The sequence below is a fragment of the Rhipicephalus sanguineus genome, chromosome 7 (assembly GCF_013339695.2).
Source record: "Rhipicephalus sanguineus isolate Rsan-2018 chromosome 7, BIME_Rsan_1.4, whole genome shotgun sequence".
NCBI classification, from domain to species: domain Eukaryota; kingdom Metazoa; phylum Arthropoda; class Arachnida; order Ixodida; family Ixodidae; genus Rhipicephalus; species Rhipicephalus sanguineus.
The window spans coordinates 72,747,511-72,756,592 of record NC_051182.1 but is presented as its reverse complement, the minus strand read 5'-3'; the positions used below and the strand labels follow the sequence as shown (position 1 = coordinate 72,756,592).

At 45.8% G+C, this 9,082-nt stretch overlaps 1 long non-coding RNA gene across 2 annotated transcripts; it reads right to left on the bottom strand.

Annotated features, from left to right (window-relative positions):
• Nucleotides 1–4,679: 4,679 nt before the first annotated feature.
• On the bottom strand, nucleotides 4,680–7,812 carry LOC125759199 (uncharacterized). Of its 2 annotated transcripts, none has more exons than XR_007416727.1 (3): nucleotides 7,796–7,812; nucleotides 5,461–5,542; nucleotides 4,680–4,863 (listed from the first exon to the last, which is right to left on the bottom strand). It is a non-coding gene; the product is annotated as an uncharacterized LOC125759199 (long non-coding RNA). The 2 variants fall into 2 exon arrangements; XR_007416726.1 differs by lacking the exon at nucleotides 7,796–7,812 and adding an exon at nucleotides 5,632–5,742.
• Nucleotides 7,813–9,082: the final 1,270 nt, after the last annotated feature.

Here is a 9,082-nt window from a genome sequence, read left to right as displayed (position 1 = left end):
ACACTCACGGAGTCCAAGTTCAGGTGGTTCTGCGGTTATCCCGCGGCGCCGAGCCATCCACAGAGGAGAAAATGTGTATACGACCCGCTCCAACTTTTGGAAAGATCTGGCCACGATACAAGGCTAAAAGTACCGCCTCTCTTTTTCATGCAAAAAAGGAAACAAAGAAAGAGCGTGAGCCGGTTGATGCATGTGGCACCGATTGGGTCTATTTTCACGCGCTCGCTCGTTTACGTAGCGTCCTGTGCGTTTGAACACATGTGTGTATAAATAAATAAATAAATAAATAAATAAATAAATAAATAAATAAATAAATAAATAAATGAATAAATAAAAGTCCCTTTCTGGGCGCTATGATTGGTGACGGAGGCACGTCAGTCGCCCAGGGCTCTCGTTGATTCCGTGGGAGAGTGATTTGAGTTTGTTTATGAAATGTGCTCCCGCTGTTCGCGCTCCCGTGTGTTCTTAAAGCCGCATTATTCGCAATGCACACAGACGGTCGCGCCGCGTAGCGGCCGGCGAGAGCACAATTTCAAAGGGTATGGCGCCTTGTAATGGCTGTTACAGAGTGGCTCCAGGCGTGTTTCTCGTTGGTTAGCAACCTCTAACTACGCGATGGAAAAAAAGTTAAAAGCAACAGGATGTGTTGCGTGCCTCAGTGCACGAACCGAGCGGTGAAGGATGAGATAAGCCTTCATTCGTTCCCGCTGGACGCGCGACTTAAGAAGGAGTGGGTGGTGAAGCTCCGGATCGGCAAGCCCGTGACGCCGCCAATGAAGGTTTGCAGCGCACATTTCATCTCCTAAGACTTCTTCTGGAGCAGCATTGGTAAGCCAAATGCCTATTGTTGACATTGTTCCCGAAAGCATGAGGATTACGCTTTTACAATGTTGTAACAGCTTTCGAACGGCACGTTCAATGCGGGACGTAAATACACGCTAACAAGTCGCTGCCTATCTATGCCTTACGACGCCCGATCGCTCTCGCAACAATTGATGGTTATTTGTAGAGCGGTTAGGCAGCTGGTGTTTGATGTTCTGGCGTCAGCAAAAAATGAAAGGCGCGTTAATCCTGAGAACCGGTCGATCGTTTCAACAGATTATAATGTGCGATTGCGCTTTGAAGTATCTTTCCACGTGGGCCCTTCGATCGCAATCAAGGCCAGTCCGGATCGGATTTCGCGATCGACACTGGTCGCTGCTTCACGGCCAAAGCCTATCCGGATCGAGTTTAGCATAGACGTCACCCAAACCGCGATCATATTGATCCCAATCGGGCCTGATCGCAAGTGACACTGTAGCAGCAGTTGATCTGGACCGAGCACAACCCGAATCGGCCCTGATCGCGCGAGAAATTCCCTAGTGCCACCGGTATTACTTTACAGCGCGATAGCTTTATCACTGGTTTTCAACAGTCTCCTCTAGAGTGATTGTGTAAGTGTGCATTAGCACTTTGTTTGAATGAAGAAATTAATTAATTCAATTTTATTCCTACCCATGGCAGCTGCCCTTTATGAAGGCAGAATTAAATAAAACGCTTCGGTACCGCGCACTGGATGCTCTTTTAACACAAAGGTAGTCGAAATGTGCTTTTCTGTAATGCCTCAAATCAGATTGTCACTGTGGCACGTAAAAACGGATATCATTTCAATTCTCATTTTGTGTAGACCCCAAAGTGTGGACGCCTAATCGAAGACGACTGAAGAAGACTGCTGTGCCTTCACAGAACTTGCCCATAAGAACTCATGACAAAAAGGACATGTCAAGGATACAGGAAGCAGCAGCGCGAGATGCCCGTGCCTCTGCTAGACATTGTCAGGGTATGTTGTTTCATAGGTTAAAGCACCTATGCTTCTTCAGTGCAGTAAAAATACATTATTATTCATGCTGTGTTATTGCTAATATTTATTATGACATGCCACAAGAAGCCTTGGAAGACTGTGGATTTGATCATAATTGGGTGGCACAGTAGTATATTGTTTTAGTTGGCATTTGCTTTACTACTTTGAGAAAGTTTTGCTGATAAGCCCGTAGAAAGTAAAAGGTGCAATGTCAATCCAATTAAGTTCTGTTCAGGAAGTAGTGCAAGCTGTTCAAGCACTCCTGGCTGTCAGCCATCTCCACATTATCCATAGGCAAAGGTTTCATCTATTCTAGATTTATTATGGTTCTAACTTCTTCTGCAATCACCATGATGCTTTCATACACTTGCAAAACAATGCTACCAGACATTACGACTACCACTGCAGTGTGGGTCATCGAACTGATAGGAATGCAGACAACCAAACTCATGGAAAGTGTCCTATGTGCATGGCACACTACACTCTAAGCACGGTAACGTTTACTAAAGGTGCACATTTTCACAAATTTGTGTACTTATAAAATAGAAGTTATCTAGTAACCTTTAGTACCCGTTCACAGTATCGAGCATTCTCACGTAAAAATAGAGGTTACGTTGTACAGTACACGGTATACTGTTTACACAAAACGGCTTGCAGGAGATTTTATACGGCCACATCACGTAAAAATAGAGGTTACGTTGTACAGTACACGGTATACTGTTTACACAAAACGGCTTGCAGGAGATATTATACGGCCACATCACGTAAAAATAGAGGTTACGTTGTACAGTACACGGTATAGTGTTTACACAAAACGGCTTGCAGGAGATTTTATACGGCCACCGCTCTGCGCCTCTTCTTTCCTTCGCTCTTCTTTCTCGGACTCATTCCAGGAGGTTACGCTCATCACATGGATCAGCCAGTTGTGCCACAGCAACGGAAGCACAGCCTTCCACTCTTTCGCACTTCGTGCTGCGCATGCCTCGTGTTTATTCCGCGCTTCCTTGTGCGGTTTTAATACACCGTCCATATACGTACGCTAAGAAATGCGAACCTTTGCGGAAGGTGTCACATGGAAGGTGCTTCTCGGAACACCCGCGATGGCGCATTGTAATAAATCAAGTGCATGACTGCTTATAGAACGTGACAAGTGCGGTGACCGAGGCCAAACGCGTTGCCTTCGCTCATTAGAAGAGGCAGCTAACAAAACATTCGCATATTCGAGGCGACTTGGAGTTAGCATGCACTACAGCAATGATGAACCGCGATTATTATTAAAATGTGGTCGACCCGTCAATATCAGTGAAGACCAGAGATTTTATAACAGTATCATGGTATACGTGTCAGGCCATCCTCTCTTGGTCCAATTTCTATGCAGTTTAAGCATAGGCTGGCGTTATTATAACACTTCAATTATTTTTCTGCTGCTCGTGCATTTTCATTGACTGTGTGATTCGTGCTTATCAAACTGTGTCTTATCCGATAATAAATACCAGCCGTCTATTTGTTATAGGGCTATTTGCCATTTTGTTCACCTTCAAATATGGGATCAGCATTGGAAACGTGGATACTGACAAAATGGGAAGTTGACAAAGCAGGGAAGCTGCTGAAGGCGGTAAAGAAGTGCGCGGAGAATTAACACTGCTCCTCACGGCGTAGAGTATATTCAAAATTGATATACAGACCACTCGCCATACGCCACGTTAAGTCAATTTTACGTACTTCTCGCAAAACCCAAAGAAATTTCTGAAATCATCGCGTAATACGTAGCTGGCTGGTACGTTTGTGCATATTATATACGAATGCTGAATGATATTATCAGAAAAACACGCAGTAAATGCAAATGTATGCATACGCAAAACATACAATAATACCAAGAGCGCATATCAAGAGCCGGAACGCGGTTTTCTCGAGAGATGCAAATTGTAATGCTTAATCATCTACGTAATTGGATCAAGAGAGGATACTTGTCTGATACACATGGCACAACTCATGATTAAGAATATCTGTCAATCACCTGCTCTTCTTAATTATCGTTTTAGTGGCAGACCGCATTTGAACGACGCGATGCTTGTGGGCGAAGGTGTGACGTTATGATGCATGCAAGCTCTAAGCCAACTCCAAAGGAAATTGTTTTGTGTTTTTTCTTGCGATTAGGGAAGCGTACATCTCTTGCCACGGACACCGCAACTGTCGTGATCTATGCAGACATGTACCAGAATTATTCCAAAGCTCCAGCGTGTGTATTCAGGACGGGGCAGGCCATATGACACCACCGTGAAAGTTCTCATTACTCTGTGTACATATTTGTACGCTGCATAATAAAGCCGCAGAAAGAAGTACAAAAGATTAGGCGTGCACAGAAAGAAGCCCTAAAGGAAGAGCCACGCTTCTCTTGCTAGACGACACTTGGCTGTGCCGATCATGCGTGTAGCGAGTGGTCCGAAATGTGTCGCAGAAAGAAGATCGAAAGAAAAAAGAGGCACATACCCTTTGTTAGGCGACATCTGGGTGGGTGGGCCACGGGTAGAGCTGTTATACTGAGTGGAGCCCCCTGCAAATAATACGTGATCAGCGTCGTGCTTCTCCTTAAGTACACTAGTGTGTGCGGCATACCATAAATGCTGGTACTGCTGGACAGCTGAAACCCAGAGGGCAGCCAAAAAGAGGGTGATTGTCAGTCCTTTACTTTTGTTGCTCGGGTTGTGCGTGCTCACAAGAAATTTTCTCAAGAAAAAAAAAACATGCACCATTCGAAAAGAATTCATATTTCATTGCTTTATACCTCCAAAGCAGAATACATCAAAGTTTATTGATTTATAGCTTCAGGGATTTGTCTAGCTGATAGAAGACCGCAGGTATTCAAAGCGTTTCTTCTTGTTTTCGCCTGTGGTTGGTACAAATTTACAGGAGCAGGTGGTCAGGATCTGCAGTCAAACCCTCTCTTGCTGCACGCACCATCATGTTTCATCAGTCAATATGTCAGTTGCTGATTCCGCAATCTCCTCGCTGGACAGTCGATCCTAAAAGGAGAGGACCGTTATTTTGCACTACTCCAACGGTTACTGCCACTTTGCACACAACTGCCGATAGCACGTAATGTGAGACACATACTCCAACCCCCCCCCCCCCCCCCAAAAAAAAGGGTGTTACTTGACCAATACATAAGCGTTCCTCAAATCTACTATCCTGTGCAATACGTTTATCGGAAAACAAAAATCTTATTTGAAAACGCACGTTAATCCCAAATGCAATTTACTTCTGTTTAGCACAAGAATCAACAATACAATAATGTAAGTAACAGTTTAGTAGCAGAAACACGACAGCAGGTGATTAGAAACAGAAACATTGCAATTTACATTTTTCAGTGACCATACTTGGCATTTCACGTGGGGCTTGAATATGCTCGTACCTAATTGTTTTCCTCAAGGGGCATATTCTACTTGACAGTTCATAACCTCGGCTGCACCGAACGTAAGGCATATCGGCGTCTGGATGTTTCCAAGCTGCCTGATAGGAGATCATCCCAGCATGCCCTGGGCGGGATGTATGCTGTAAACATTTCCAACGCAGCACATTTAATATGGCGGGAAAAAAAATCATTTGTGTTGTCTACGTACCTTTAAACATTCCGGCTTTGACAGTTAAATCACATGTATACTGATTCATTTTTTCTAACCACAATGACACGTTGCTTGCACCCTAGAACAGAACGAGAACACAAAAAAGTTATCTCAGTGCCAGAGAACAAATTTTTATCGCCAAGGAACTAAGGACATCGAAAGACACACCAACCACACTGACCATGTCCCCCTTTGAACTCCTACGTCGCACGATTGCTGGCATTCGTGCTATCTGAAAAATCGTTAAGCCACAGCGTATCGCTTATCGCGTAACATATTCTCAGCTGACCCGTTTCGATAGCGAAGCTGTTAGACGTAATCGAGCGACGCAGAGCAAATACTGCCGGTAACAATGCGTAAAAGCATGACAATTTATTTTTCTGACTCCACCCAACTCTTACAGCAGCGTATGAGCATGAATTATCTGAATTTTGAATGCCGTACATTGTGATCTGTATGAGTGCAACTATGGAATGAAGATGACAGCATATATTTGTGGTAAGGTTTCAAGTTAGGTCAAGACGCAGAAGTTTGAAGTCTGACGGAAGCCCGTCTGGTTGGGTTGATACGTGGTGACGTTGAAAATCCGAGGCACTGAGCCGACTAAACCAAAAAGCACACACACACATACACACACACACACACACACATACACACACATACACACACACACACACACACACACACACACACGCACGCGCACACACACGCGCGCACACACATACACACACGCACGCGCGCGCACACACCCGAGCACACACGCGCACGAGCACACACGCACACGCGAGCACACACACACACGCGCGCGCACGAGCACACACGCGAGCAAACACACGCGCGCGCACACACACACACACGCGCGAGCACACACGCGCGCGCGCACACACACACGCACGCGCGAGCACACACGCACGCGCGAGCGCAAACGCACACACGCGAGCACACACAAACACACGCGCGCGCGCGAGCACACACACACACACACACACACACACACACACACACACACACACACACACACACACACACACACACGCACGCACGCGCGAGCGCATACACACACGCGCGCACGAGCACACACGCACGCGCGAGCACACACACACACGCGCGCACGAGCACACACACACACACACGTACGCACTCACACACACGGAGTAGTCGGTGTCAAGACCGACTCGAGATAAAGACGTCGTGACAGTCATTTTTTAGCGCGAGCACGTGCCTTCCCCCAGTCGATTGCGTGTCCCCAGAAACGTGCTCAGCCAAAGCACTGGATTTAGCAATTTATTTTTTCACGTCATAAACGTCCTTTTGTGTGTGTGTGTGCGTGTGTGTGTGTGTGTGTGTGTGTGTGTGTGTGTGTGTGTGTGTGTGTGTGTGTGTGTGTATTAAATGTTTACTTCGGTCGGCTCAGTGCCTCGCGTTTGCTACATTCAGCTACACACGGAAGGATGCTGTGATTTCCTTTAAGACACTTAAAACTACACTTAAAACGCACTCTTAACGCCATTTCATTTTCTTTCGTGTACTTAAAGCTTTATTCATTTCGGTAGCGCAAAACAATTTATAAAGACAAGAGAGGACACGTAGACAGGACGGGCGCTAGAGATCAACTGACTTTACTGCAAGGAAACACACAAAAACCCGTTGCACAGGCGCGACGCGCTACATCACTCTACGAGGTCTTTTTTTTTTAAATGTGTCTAATTTTCTTTGCGCTACCGAAATGAACACCAGTGATCACAACCAACTAGCCCGCATTACCGCCTTAAACTCTCACTCGTCCACCTAAAACTACCGCAGCAGAGTTTGAAGCATGGCGAAAGGTTGCGTATAGACGCCACGAAATATCATGTACCGGTGACAAGGACATGACAAACAGCCCAGACTGCCATTGACAGGAGCGAGTTACTGCGCACGCAGAGCTCGTCTGGGCAAAGATCTGGGGCACTTTGTTTATGCCGCCTACAGTATTTCACACCGTGATTGCAGCCTTCATCGAGCGTGTTGAAGGTACCAAGACGGCGACAGCAAGAAGGGTTAAACCTCTGTCCTTCATCTCTTCTCACATAAACGTGTATGATAACGAATGATCTTAGTCGGATGTTTGATAATATACGCCCAAACACTCATCTTGTAATGTCAAACGCAGAGCAAATACTGCCAATAACAATGCATTACATAAAAGTATGACACGGTTTATTTAAAACATAAAAGTATGACACGACCCATCTCGTACAGTAGCGTAAGCATGAGCATGAATTCAGGTAAACACGCGACATAAGTACATATACACAAGCAAATAACGTACTGAAGAGAGAATATTGCTTACCTGCAAATCACATTTACACTGTCTTCGGGCAAGGTAACAACGGATGCAACCCGCTCGACAATTTCCAGTCTCAAGCGAAGAATCAGCAATGCAGGTCGTCGCAACGGCCGCGCAGCCCACTGAACGTGCCCGTTGCAATGCTTCGTGGCTGATTTGCGGCGGATCGTGCAGGTTAATGCCTGTCCTTGCGTGCTGTATCACTAGTTACACGCCACTCACGTACACAACACGATTAGACCACGCACGTCAACAAAGCGCGGAGTGTAAAACCTGGATAAATCGATGAAACAAAGAGCAGCACTGCACAAACGCGACTTCAACAACCGCACCAACCGCCTCGCATTTGAATGCTCTTCCCGGCATACACCTCAAGCTGTGCAAAGCCTAGGAGAGATGACGCCGTCCCTGGTTCGATAAAGTTGAAGCGGCGCCTCGAGGACGCCACATTTGTTACTCACCGCGAGCTCATACATCTCTCTACGCGGCCTCTCTACTGGAGCGGCCGTCCCACGCTGTTTTGTGAACTCAGCGGCATCTTTTTCTCCCGTGTTGGCGAATTGATGACGGTTAAGCGTGTTTGGTGCTATGTTGTCCCGTGACCTTTGTTGCACTTTACGATCCGTTAATTATAACGCGCAAAAAAAAAAGAAACAAACTAGACAACACGACAGCGAAATTCGAATAAATTGTATTGCGAGTCTCGGAAAAATATTTTTCTCGCGCCACGGGATGGTTCTTCGATCGCATCGTCAGTTTAATTTGGTCGGTTGTCGTGTGCTCACGGTACTTTATCTTGTCGCCATATGCGAAGCTTCCCGGAGGCAAATTAATTACTTCTGCGGCTTAAAAGCAAAATAGATATAAGAGCTACTTAATAAGTTGTTTAGCACAAACATTTGACCAACATACGATAGTTTTTCGTTCTTGTGCTTCTGCCGATGTCTGTGCAGATTATGTCACTTCATAAATTACGGGTTTTGGAAGCGGGCTCACCTTATTGAACTCCAGTTTTAGTTCATACCCCACCATCGCTTGCCTCAGTATGCCGCAATGTAAAATCGCTGCTTCTGTGATTTGCTTTTCTGCTGTCAAGACCCGTTCTGTGCGTACATCATCCGCTGTTCAATTGATAAAGCCAGCCTTGAACAAGACAGATCGCGATGTGACACATTGATCAATAAACTTCCACTCCATAGTGTAGGTCCCCTGACGGATGAGTCATTGCGCTTATATAAGTTACAATCTAAAGGTTGCAATGCTCATCGCGGTGCTTTAGCTTTTAACTTG